Below are 13,526 nucleotides of genomic sequence, written 5' to 3'. Positions count from 1 at the left end.
TGTGATAATTCCCTGACTTGACTTCCAACACTTCTTATGGCAAACATTACAATGTATTCACCCAAACAGATCCTTCTCCCTGAGCACAAAGCTAGGCTGTGTCCCTTTTAGCTGATGAAATGTGATGCTGGCCACTTACAGACTTGATCCATAAAACCCTCTAAGAGATCCTCTTTCTCTTCCCCAGGGTGACATCGGAAGCTCCATAGCAAGGATGGCACAGACTTTGTCAGCTGAGCTCTAAATAACTTTGTGAAGTTGGAGTCTCACTGCATTCTGCCTTCTTTTTATCACTTGTTGGAGTCATGATTGACAAATAATTTTCTTATGCTGTAGTTGTTCCCTTGTATAGCATCAGTTCTTATTTCGATAATGTAACATCATCTGATTTACTTTGAAGACTCTGAAGGGATTTTGTTGTTTTGCTTTTAGTTTTCCTTTGCTTCCTGCATTGTCTCTCTTTCTTCTGAGTTCTCTTTGCCATCAGTTTTGTAACTGTTTTTATGTTGAGTTTTCCCCTGAATATAATCATTGACTCTTTTACCATATTTGAAACTGAAGCATTAAAAACTGATTAAAAGCTATGTGACCATGGGTGAAGTTTATTGCTTGGTAATCTTCATTAGGGTGATAAGGTGACTGACTGGTTTTTTTATTCAAGAACCCCCAAATCTCAGTATGGTACATCTTTTCTTGTGGGCTGGCCAATCTCCCAAGAGATGAATTTCCTGTCTAGACTCCTGCCTTGTCTCTATGAAGCTGATTGTTCAAGTTCCATAAGTTAAGTGGGGGGAGGGGTTGGAGGTCTCACCAATTAGAATGTGCAATTCCCTGTTTTTCAGAGACTGTCTCACACTCTTTCATTTTCAGGTCCCTCCCTTGTCTCGAGGTCTGCAACCACTCTGGTAAAAGCCCCTCCCACATTAAATCTTCAGCCCTCTGCCTGGTTGCAGAAAGAAAGGGTTCTCCTCTTACACCCTTTCAGAGGATATCTCTGTTTTCAGCCCCATGCCTCCTCCTTGCCCTCAGAGGCTCCCGCATTGCTAGTTGCTGATCCTTTCCAGGGCTCTACGGCCTGAATGGGTTTGCTTCCTCTTTGAATCTCTTGGTAATGAGTGTTGGGATGCTCCCCGCTTCTTTCTTTTTTTAATAAATAAATGTTTTTATTTATTTGGTGTTCTGGGTCTTTGTTGCTTTATTCAGTGTGCTTGGGTGGTGAATGGGGGGCTACTGTCTAGTTTCCGTGTACAGGCTTCTAGTTTCACTGGTTTCTCTTATTGCAAAGTATGGGCTCTAAGAGCTTTGGGACTTCAGTCGTTACAGCACCCGGGCTCTAGAGCACAAGCTAACAGTTTTTGTGGCTCACGGGCTTAGTTGTCCCAAGGCAAGTGGGATCTTCCTGGACCAGGGATGGAACCCATGTCTCCTGCCTTGGCAGGCAGATTCTTTGCCACTAAGCCACCAGGGAAGCCCAGATACTCTCTTTTTGATGGAGCCTCATTTCCCAGTAGCTGGAAGTATTTTCTCTTGAAGGCTCACAGCTGAGTTCCTTCCCAAGAATTGGCCCTGGATGAAGGAAACTGCCTCTCCCAAGATTATCTCCCTTCCAGGGGCAACCACATCCAGTGACTGGTCCATGGAGGCACACAAGGGCCTGAACCTCTTGCTTCAATTTGGGAGCACTCTGAAGAGCTTCCTGTGAGATCAGACTGGCATGACTGCATCCCAGTTCCGTTTCTCTCTGCCCAGCCCTGCATCTTTCACTCCCCAGGAGGTGTGGTTCCCAAGAGCTTTGCCCAATAAACCTCCTGCATCAGATCTCTGTCTCAGGGTCTATTTCACAAGAAGCTCAGCGTAAGGCCCTTCATAGCTCTCTAGCTCTTTTTTATCTGATTCCCATTTTCCAAATATTTATTGGCTTTTCTTATCTGCTGTTGTCTCTTCTCTCTGGCTTTATGAATTTATACCTATTTTTGTCTCCTCTCATTTCAGTGATATTTTTGCAAGGTATCTGAGATTAATACATGTGTGTTTAACCAGAAATGTGAAAACATACACATACTATCGCAGAACATATATATAATGAATCCCCCAATTTCATATAGGTCAAGTGAAAATTATTAAAATTCATATCATTGTTTGAGCACCATTTGAAATAGAATATAAAGAAATAGGAAAGCAGCAACTAAGACCCTGAGCAGCCAAATAAATTAACTAATTATAAAAATAAGAAAACAAATTAAATATGACAGATCCTGATCATCAGTGGAAAAACTGAGAGGAACCCCCACCCTCTCCTGGCACACGCCTCCCAGAAAATCCACACCGAACTCTGAGCCAGCTCTCTTTTCTCTCTCTAGGCATTTGTACCAGCTGCTTTCTTGCCAGGAATGTCATCCCCTTCATTTCACTTGGCCAAATCCTCCTTGTTTCCCAGAACCCAGCACAGAACACCATCAACCCCCCACACTCAGATCAGATCAGGTACCTCACACTTACCTTTATAATGGCACTTAATACACCAGGATTATATTTGTCAGTGACTTTGACCTCTTGAGCACAGAAACTATTTTTCATCTTTTTAGACCTAGTATCTCTCACATTACCTAACAGATAGTTGATACCCAATAGTGTGTGTGGAATAAACGAGTAAATAAATGCCTTGATAGATGGATGATTCAAATAGGCTCTCCTGAGGGTCAGCCACGGATGAAGGGGGACTTCAGGCTTGGGGAGAAAAGAACTGTTCAGTGAGGAATGGGTTTCCCCTGCTCAGACCTGACCCAAACCTTAAGTGAGGCAGATCCTAGAGATACTGGAGCAAAGGAAACATTCCAGCCAAGTGCTATTGATCTGAGTTGACGGAAAATGGAAGAAAACATACCAGACTGGCTATTTTGTAGTACTAATCCAGAAAAGACAGAAAGGGGGTGGCAGTACACAGAAATCATTATTACCAGCCTGAAATTGCAAAAATCTACAAAAGTGAACCTCCCTAAGTGCCTGTAATATTAACAAAAGCACTATTACTAACACATATTTTAGGGATTTTTTTAAAAAGATCTGTATATGTTTTAACTAATTTCATCTTCACAACAGTCTTATGAATTGGGTGCTTATTTATATTTTATTGATGAGAAAACTGAAACAGAAAATTTGCCCAAAGCCATTCAGCTAGGAAGTGACAGTGCCAAGCTTTGAATCCTGGCAGGCTCTTAACCAAAAGACAATACCTCCCTTTCCTCCCATTTCCCCATCTCACCAATTCACCTCTTCCCCCAAACTGCTAAAAAGGAAATTCATCCTTTTGGACGGAACAGCAATATTTCTGCTTTGGCAGCATTCCCAACTGTGTTCAGTCTCATAGCCCAGGTGTAAAAAAGTTTTAACAAACGTTAAGTAATAAAAGGGAGCTGGGAGGGAAAAAGACCCAGTGGGATGGTGCTTTTATCCCCATCCCTTGAGAAAGGAAATCTGAGAAACAATCAGTGTGGAAGAAAAAGGAGAATAAAAGAATCCTTGGAAGGCAGGGCCAACTGGCTGTGTCTCAGTGCAGAGTTGTCCCATCCGGGCCTTGCCGCAGGGACCTGGGGGTCTGCTTTCAGATGATGGACTTTGGTTTATGGACCCAGGAAGAAGGGGCCCACATACGGCAGGGATCAAGTCATAGCCAGTGACTCACTCCACACAGGGGCCCAGAGATCCAGGAACACATCACAAGATGCTGAGACACGTCTCAAACACTTGCCAGCTGAGTCCATCTGGAACATGAGTTCTGAGCATGAAAGAGCAGGAGCAGGGAGCTGAGGGCAGGCGGCCTGAATATGCTGGTCAGTGAGAGCTGACTCAGAGATGACTTCCAAGGCCAGCCGGGACGATCCTGCCACGTCTCAGGACAAGTCCCAAAGCGCCGAGAGTGCTCATGAGAGTCGTGAGGCTGGACTTCGAGAGGAGTTTCCCAAGCAGGGAAAGAAAAAACAGCTCCAGGGTTGCCCAGCTTCTGCCCATGCCCTCCTCTAGGTCTTTTACTCACGTCAGGGATGTCTGTTTTCCCAGAACAGCCCAGCCCTACATGTGGGAGGCAGAAGGAAAGGACTGCCGTCACAAGCCCCTGGGGCAGTCTCCTTACTGCTCCCTTGAATCCTTCCAAAGAATTCAGAAAGGAGGCCATGAAATCATTCCCACTTGACTAAGCAGAATTTCACACTTGTAATTATTGACTTTGTGGAATTATTTATTCCATGTCTGTCTTTGCCCCTGAGCAGCAAATTTCACCAGAGTCCACTTAGTCTTGTTCACTAGTACCTAGAAGAGTGCCTCCTACACAGTTGGTGCTCAATACATGTTTAATGATTGACAATATATTAATAGGGCTTCCCTGGTGGCTCAGATAGTAAAGAATCTGCCTGCAATGTAGGAGACCTGGGTTTGATCCCTGGGTTGGGAAGATCCCCTGGAGAAGGAAATGGCTACCCACTGTAATATTAATAATAATGACGATGATGAATGTAAATAAGTACATGGATTTATTCCAGTCCTTGAGGATTAGTATGAGCAAAACCCTCCCCACACCTCTATTCAGGGACCAGCTTTCAGAAGCTTCAGATGCTCTTGGGCCCCTCCTGTGCTGACTAGGGCCTTATTTCGCATTTGCATAGCTGGTGGTTAAAGCTCCCCAGAGTTAGAGCCCGGGTCACTTGGCTTCGGCTCCAGGTACAGCTCAGGTATCGGGGTTGGGCTGTGGCTGGACTGGGAAAGCTGGATCTCTGGGAATCGGTTGGGGTCTGAACGGTGAAGAATTTGAGAAGTAGAAGAATCAGCTTTTGAAAGGAAATGTCAGTAACTTCTGGGGAAAAACAAGGAGAAGGGTGAGTTCCTTGGCCACGAGGAAGTATACTGGCTCCGAGTCAAACTGGCTCCCTTCCAGGTTTTTATTTCTGGTGTTTGGTGGTTAAATAAAAAAAGCTTATAAACTTAACTCCAGTTAGAAAAAAAATACAACTATTTCAAATATTGATCCCGGATAATCCCTTCAATCTTGGCGGGGGGAGACCACCCAGTGTGAAGTGGGGGGCAGTTGGGAGGCTGGAGAGGAGGAGGGGTGGGAAGCAGGGAGTCTGGGGCCAACCTAGGCTGGCGACTGCTGAATTGGAATTGCACATTTCTTACTGAACTGGGGTTTGTTGGTCACCTCCCCACCCTCCCACTGGAGTTTAAGGACTAAGGGAACAAAAAGTCAATTTGCAGACATGTAGCCTCCAGCAGTGATCCTCAACCTTTCCAGTGGGCTCACATCCTAATACTGACATGTGACATTTGGTGACTCTTTCTCTCTTGGCAGAAGTAATGTAAAAATATTTACTTTTGAAGTGGAATGAATTTAAAATACTTTTAATGGATCAATAAAAATATGATAAATCCCAAATATATTGGCAAGGGAGATGAACAGGCAGTTCGTGAAAGGAAAACAAACACCCAATAAACACCTGAAAAGATGTTTACCACCGGCCCCAATATTGTCAAAGAAATGCAATTAAAACAGTGAAGGACCATGTTGTGTCCTTCAGATTGGAAAGGACTGAAAGCAATACTGTCATTCATAAATGTTAACTATTGGAAAGCCAGAGAGACAACTGGAAGATGCAGAACTGAATCACCAGTCCAGTGACTGGTCACAACTTTCTCATTAAAAAGTATAAATATACAGGCATACCCACAGGAGATAGTGTGGGTTCAATTCCAGACCACTGCAATGAAGTGAATATCACAATAAAGTGAGTCATAGGAATTTTTCAGTTTCCCAGTGCGTATAAAGTTATGTTTACATTCAGTGTACGACAGCATTATGTCTAAAAAAGTGATGTATACATTTTAATTAAAAAAAACTTTATTGCTAAAACTGCTAACCATCATCTGAGCCTTCAGTGAGTCATAATATTTTTGCTGGTGGAGGTCTTGCCTTGATGTTGATGGCTGCTAACTGATCGGAGTGGTGGTTACTGAAGGTTGGGGTGGCTGTGCCAATTTCTTAAAACAAGACAACAATGATTGCCACACAGATTGACTCTTCCTTTCACGAATGGTTTCTCTGTAGCACGCAATCCTGTTTGATGGGATTTTCCCCACAGTAAAACTCTTTTTCAAAGTTGGAGTCAGTCCTCTCAAACCCCGCCACTGCTTTCTCAACTCAGAGTATGTAATATTCTAAATCTTTTGTTCTCATTTCAACAGTCTTTATAGCATCTTCACCAGGAGTAGATTCCATTTCAAAAAACCACTTTCTTTGCTCCTCCATAAGAAATACTCCTCATCTGTTAAAGTTTTACCATGAGATTGCAGCAATTCAGTTCCATCTTCAGGCTCCAGTTTTAATTCTAATTCTCTTGCTCTTTCCACCATACCTGCAGTCACTTCCTCCACTGAAGCCGAAGCCCTCCAAGTCATCCATGAGGGTTGAAATCAACTTCTTTCAAATCCTTATGAATGTTGATATTTTGACCTCTTTCTGTGAATCACTAATTCTTAATAGCATCTAGAATGGTGAATCCTTTCCAAAAGGCTTTCAATTTCCTTGGCCCAGCCCCATCACAGGAATCACTCTCTATGGCAGCTATAGCTTTATGAAACATATTTCTTAAATAAGACTAGAACGTCAAAGTTATTCCATGATTCATGGGCTGCAGAATGGACATTGTGTTGGCAGGCAGGAAAACAACCTTAATCTCATTGTACATCTCCATCAGAGCTCTTGGGTGACCAGGTGTGTTGTCAAAGAGCAGTAATATTTTGAAAGGAATCTTTTCTTTCAAATCAACAGTGGGATTTGAATATTCAGTAAATCATGTTGTAAACAGATGTGCTTTCTTTCAGGCTTTTTTATTTCCTTTAGAGAGAGCACAGGCAGAATAGATTAGCTTAATTCAAAGGCCCTATGGTAAATGAGCCTCAGCTTCAACTTCAATTAACCAGCTACTTTACCCCTAGCAAAAGAGTTGGGCTGAACTTTGAAGCCAGGCATTGACTTCTTCTCTCTAGTTATCAATGACCTGGATGGCATCTTCCTCTAATAAAGGCTGTTTCATTTACATTGAAAATCTAGGAATTCTCTGGCAGTCCAGTGGTTAGGACTCTGCCCTCTCACTGCCAAGGGCCCAGGGTTCAATCCCTGGTCAAGGAACTAAGATCCCACAAGCCACACAGTTTAGCCAAAAAAAAAAGGAAAATCTGTTGTTAAACATAGCCATGTTCATTAACTATCTTAGCTAAAGATAACCTGCTGCAGCTCTATATCAACACTTGCTGCTTCGCTTTGCAATTTCATGTTACAGAAATGGCTTCTTAAATCACATGAACCAACTTCTGTTAGCTTCACACTTTTCTTCGGCAGATTCCTCGCCTCTCTGTCTTCATGGGATTGAAGAGAGTGAGGCCCTGGCTCTAGATTAGGTTTTGACTTAAGGAAATGTTGTGACTGGTTAATCTTCTAACCAGACCACTAAAACTTTTCGCCATTATCAGCAAAAACACTGTTTCACTTAATTATCATTTGAGTGTTCACTGGAGTAGCACTTTTAATTTCCTCCAAGAACCTTTTCTTTACATTCACAACTTGACTGACTGACTGGCACAAGAGGTCTAACTTTCAGCCTGTCTCAGCTTTTGACGTGCCTTCCTCACTAAGCTTAATCATTTCTAGCTTTTGGTTTAAAGTGAGTGACGTGCAACTTTTACTTTCACTAAAACACTTAGAGGCCATTGTAGGGGCATTAATTAGCCTAGTTTCAACATTGTTGTATCTCAAGGAATAGGGAGGCACAAGAGGGGAGAAAAATGGGGGGAAGGGCTGGATGGTGGAACACTTAGAACACAAACATTCAGTCATGTCTGACTCTTTATGACCCTATAGACTATAGCCCACCAGGTTCCTCTATCCATAGAATTCTCCGGGCAAGAATTCTGGAGTGGGTTGCCATGCTCTCCTCCAGGGAATCTTCCCAACCCAGGAATTGAACCCTGGGCCCACATCTCTTATGTCTCCTGCATTAGCAGATGAGTTCTTGACCACTAGTGCCACATGGGAAGCCCTAGAACACACACCACATTCATCAATTAAGTTCTCCATCTTAAAGGGACATGATTTGTTGCACTTAAAAACAATTACAATAGTAACAGCACAGATCTGTTATATAATAAAACAAATATTATATAATATTTGTTATATTTATTATATAATAAAACAAATATTATCAAAATGAAAAAGCATGGAATGTTTCAAGAGTTACCAAAATGTGACATAGACACAAAGTGAACACATGCTGTTGGAAAAGTAACACTGTTAGTGCAATAAAATGATTTGCCCATCCTTTCAGTCCTTACATACTTCACACTTGCTGTTGTCTTTAGAAAATAACCATTTCTTCTCCTACCACCATGGACGGCCACATGTCCTTAAGGCTTGAGCTGAGAGGCCTATTTTAACCACTCTAATTCAAGGCACTCATTGCTCTTTAGCCCATCAGCATGTGCATTTCCTTTATAGCATTTAACAAAACCACATCTTATAACTACAAATGTATTTGTTCATTTGTGATACCAGTAGAGAGTTAGAACATAAGGGCAGCATAGGAAGATGCCTACCTTGTACACCAGCATAAAGCAGTACTTGACGCAGAGGATAGCATAGCCAGGAGGCAACGCACATTTGTAGGATGAATAAGCACTCCTCCAGGTGCTGGAGACATAAGAGAAAATGAGATAAAAATCCCAGACCCCTGGAGCTAACATTATAGGGATTGTTTGGTTGGTTGATTGATGTATGGATTGATGAATGAATGAGTAAGCTTGGGTAAGTCTTTCATGATAATGTTCTATAGGAATTACCTTACCTGATTTTTGCCTCTTTCAGGGACCAGACCTTGGCTTGTGGTGGGGTCCAATGATCTTTATCCATTTTAAATCGTACCCTAGTCAGTACCCACAAGCTCCACCCCAAGCACTGCTGCATTCAAGAAAGTAATGAAGAAATTATTGAAAAGGACTTTAATTTGTTCCTCATGTCTTGACCTTCAAGGGAGTCCAATTCATAAACCCTGCAGGACTTTTCATACTCTCTTTTCTCTACCCCAACTCTATACAGCTCCACAAGAATCTAGATCAATCTAGACATTTCTTTACCACCTTCCTCACTTTCCTTCTTTCCCAAGCCCACCCCTACCACATTCTCATGTTCTCCCCCAGCTCAGCTATTGTTAGGATCTAATCTCTTTCAAAATCTTTTCCTTCCTTCAGTCCCCTGGTCTTCAGAACTTCTGAGTACAACAGTCTCTACCAAAGTCTGAGTCATTCTCTTGGGAAGATGGGGGCAGGGATAGGAAAGCAATAATCTGGAAATTAACTGAAAGCTCTCTGGTGGCCTGGGGAGGGAGCAAGGGGAGAGAGGAGGAATCTCTCTATCCATCATCAATAGAATCCCTACATGCCCAGCCTCTTTGGTCTGTCCCTTCATGACTTGCTACTTCTGAACCCTGGCGGCACCCTGAGCACTCTGCCTCTCCTGGGTAGTTGGTCCTGCCACAGCCTGTTCCACAGAGCTTCAGCACTCAAGCCGTGTTTAAAGCCCTCCACTCTGAAGCTCTTGACACTAGATGATACTCCCAACCAGCATTCCTTCTTGCAGCCTAGTTCCTCCCTCTCCTTTCTTGCAGCTCTCTCCTTCCCCACGTTAGTCCTATGGTAGACCCTGGCTTTCTCATCTCCTCAGTCCTCAGTCTCCAAATGTTGGAATGCTCTGGGGCTCAGTTTCTCTAACCCCTTCTTTATCTACACTTCCTCTCTAGGTGATGTCATCCAATCCCGAATGGATGGTCTGTACATCCATAAGCTGATAACTCCCAAGTTTCTATCTATTGCTTTGACTTCTCCTGAACTCCATACTGATATATCCAACTGCCTATTCACGTCTCTATATGAATGTCTAACAGATGTCTCCATTGATTTCTCCATGTTAAAAACAAGACAACAGACCCAAACTGGGGTTACTTATGCTAAGCCACACATCACCAAACTGAGACTTAATTGCAATTTCAGCTCTCCCAGAAGTGGAATTTTAAAACCAGTCAATCAAGAATCCCCTGATCAACACTAGTTAGGTAATCTGCCTGCTAGACCCCTGCCATCCCCTAAAGAAAACTAACCCTGTGATAACCAATTTGCTGTCTTGCCTAGAAAAACTTGTTCCTGCTCCCTTCTGCTTGTAAAAGTCTCTCCTTTTATACAGCTTCTCAGAGTTATTCTATTAATATCAGCTGGATCGGATGCTTTTTGACTCATGAATCATTGAATAAGCCAACATGATCCTTAAAATTTACCCAGCTAAATTTGGTTTTTTAACACCCACAAAGCTGTTTTTCTTACAGTTTTCTTCAGCTCAGTAAATGTACCCTTATTCTTCTGTTGCTCGGCCCCAAAACCTTAGAGTCAGCCCTTACTCCTCTCCTTTTTTCACACCCCACATTCAGCCTGTCAACAAATCTTGTCCAGAATCCAGCTACTTCTCACCACTTCTGCCCCTCTCTCCCTTGTCAGGCCACAGCCTCTGTAGCACACACCCAGCATCTTTCTCCTTCATGCATTATCACCTTGGTAAACACAGAGTCCTCCACGCCCCCTTGAAGAACAGAGCCGTTGGCTTTTCCCATTTCATATGAAGCAGCCCCTCCTGCATGCTTTGCAGTCTTCTTCCACCATCTGCCACAGCAGTGTGACATTTAACCTCCGCTTAATGTGGAACGTTGCTTTCTCTGAGCAGCGTGTTAGCACTGCTTCCCAGGATCCTTGCCAGGGTGCTCCATCCTGTATCATGGGAGAAGGCTATCAATAAACTCTCTGTGGCAAAAGACTTGCAGTGACCTCCACGATCCTGATTTCTGGTGCTCACACACTTGTGTAATCCCTCCCCTGGGTGTGATCTGCATGCTGAGATACGTGTGATTACTTTACACAGTATTGTGACATCTGTCTTGCTAGGAGTCTCTCTCCCTTGGTGACTTTGAAGAAGCAAGCTGCCATGTCATGAGCTGTCCCCAGGAAGGAGCCACAGCAAAGAACTGAGGCAGACATCCAGGAGCAACTGGAGCCCTCAGTCAGTCAGAAAGGACCTGAATCCTGCTGACAACCATGTGGATCCTTTCCCAGTCAAGTTTTCGGATAAAATCCCACTCCTGGCTGACACCTTGACTGCAGCCTTGCAGAGGACCCAGTTAAGCTGTGCTAGAACTCCTGAGCTACAGAAACTGTAAGAAAAAGAAATGTATATTGTTTTAATCCACTAAGCCCATGGGAGTATTATCATGCAACAATAGATAAGTAATATACTTTCTTTTATCCAACATTCTGTTCTGCCCAGCCCCCTGCTTCTCACCCCCCTGATCTAGGAGGTTCAGAATTCAGCCCTATCCACACTTTCTCAGTTTCTATCAGCACAGACTGGCCAAGTCCTGAAGCTCCTTTCTTCTCTTAGCAGGCCCAGCACTTCCCCAGGTGGGATTTATTACAACTTGACCCTGATTTTAACAACTGAGTGCTACGTATTGCCAGAGGCTATGAGTAGTTCATCTGCGACTAGTGATGGGGGCTATATATTGCCAAAGGCTATGAGTACTTAATCTACCACCATTGCTGGAGCTTCACAGCCAACCTGCCAATGAATGAGTCCGTTCAAAATCCCACTTTAGAGCCTGCTTCCTAAGACTACTTTCTATTCCAACTCTCATAGCCCAGGTACGCTGAGAAACAGATGACAAGACGCTGAGATTTGCAGGCAGGAGGTTAATTAAGGAGCACTCTCAGGCCAAAGAGCTGGGAGGAGTGCGGGAGGCAGGACTGAACGAGGGAGTTGAACTGCCATGTACAGTAAGCCCCCTACATACGAGTGAGTTCCATTCTGAGAGTGTGTTCATCAGTCTGACAAAGTTAGCCTAGGTACTCAACTCACCATGGCTTTCCTGGTGGCTCAGATGGTAAAGCATCTGCCTGCAATTTGGGAGACACAGGTTCAACCCCTGGGTTAGGAAGATCCCCTGGAGAAGGAAGTGGCAACCCACTCCAGTATTCTTGCCTGGAAAATTCCACGGATGGAGGAGCCTGGTAGGCTACAGTCTATGGGGTAGCAAAGAGTTGGACACAACTGAGTAACTTCACTTTCTATCACTCAACTAACACAACTGGCTATACAGTACTGTGCTGTAAATAGGTAGTTGTTGTTTAGAAGCTAAGTCGTGACTGACTCTTTTTGCAGCCCCACGGACTGTAGCCTGCCAAATCCCTCTGTCCATGGGATTTCTCAGGCAAGAATACTGGAGTGGGTTGCCGTTTCCTTTTCCAGGGGATCTTTCCCACCCAGGGATCGAACACACACCTCCTGCATTGGCAGATGGATTCTTGACCACTGAGCCACCAGGGAGTCCTACACTGTAATAGTACTACACTGTAATAGGTTTATAATACTTTTCACACAAATAATACATAAACAAACAACACAAGAAATACAGAAATCATTTTAAATTTTACAGTACAGTGCCTTGAAAGGTGCAGTACAGTACCATAGCTGGCATACAGGGACTGGCATTGAGTGAGCAGCAAGAAGAGTTACTGCCTGGAGGATAGAGAGGATGTGGAAGATGGCAGAGTTGAACGATTGTCAGCAATAGGAGACGGAGGGCAAACTGCAATTTTACTTATGCCTTTACATTGATGGCACAGGTTCTGTTTCCTTGCTGGATTCAATTCTAGCTACCCTCTAGGGAAAAAAAAAAAGATCCAGTGATATCTGGGTAGCAGCTCTTTTTCTCTCGTCATTGGTGACAGTAGCGCTCTGAGCGGCTGCTGCAATTTTCATGCACTGTTCTACATTCAGGTCTGGCCTCAAAGACTAACAGTGCCTCCTGAAATAAAGAAAAGCCCCTTGCCGTTTCCTGCATCGTGAACCTCTTCGGTTCTTTAGTTACTTCTTCCTCTTTTTGCTGTACTCTCTCAATTATTTTCACTTTTGTTTCCATGGTTATCACTTGGCGCTTCTTAGCAGTACCAGCTATAGCACTTTTACTCTTTGTTTGTGGACATTCTGGGCTTGAAATAAAGGTACTGCACTACTGTATACAGTAAAGTACACAAAAGCGCAAAAGTAGAGGATGCAATGCATGTGACAATGTACACCAGACACATGAGCTAACTTACGTGAGTGGACATGCAAACACGTTTGCATCTTTGAAAGCTCGCAGCTTGAAGGTTCACATGTAGGGGACTGCTGTAGCTATAACAAATCTTTCAGCTGTTCCTATAGAGAAGCACACCCAGATGGCCCTTCAGAGCTGTACTGTCTGGAGGCCAGGGCCCAGGACCTTATACTGTACCTCTTCCAGTCTTTGCAGACTGCTCCCAGGAATGGGGCATGACCTTGGCAGGGCGTGAGGGAAATTCCCTAGAGGCAGTCAGTTAAGGGCACAGTCACGGGCAGGCAAAGTGGCTGG

At 43.8% G+C, this 13,526-nt stretch overlaps 1 long non-coding RNA gene across 1 annotated transcript; it reads right to left on the bottom strand.

Moving 5' to 3' along the window:
• Positions 1 to 5,470: 5,470 nt before the first annotated feature.
• LOC138985954 (uncharacterized) lies at positions 5,471 to 10,345 on the bottom strand. The gene is made up of 3 exons (XR_011462881.1): positions 8,886 to 10,345; positions 8,638 to 8,731; positions 5,471 to 6,883 (listed from the first exon to the last, which is right to left on the bottom strand). It is a non-coding gene; the product is annotated as an uncharacterized lncRNA (long non-coding RNA).
• Between the last annotated feature and the right edge of the window lie 3,181 nt (positions 10,346 to 13,526).

The sequence above is a fragment of the Bos mutus genome, chromosome 3, assembly GCF_027580195.1.
Source record: "Bos mutus isolate GX-2022 chromosome 3, NWIPB_WYAK_1.1, whole genome shotgun sequence".
Classification (NCBI taxonomy): Eukaryota; Metazoa; Chordata; class Mammalia; order Artiodactyla; family Bovidae; genus Bos; species Bos mutus.
This window is presented reverse-complemented; position numbering and strand designations above follow the sequence as displayed.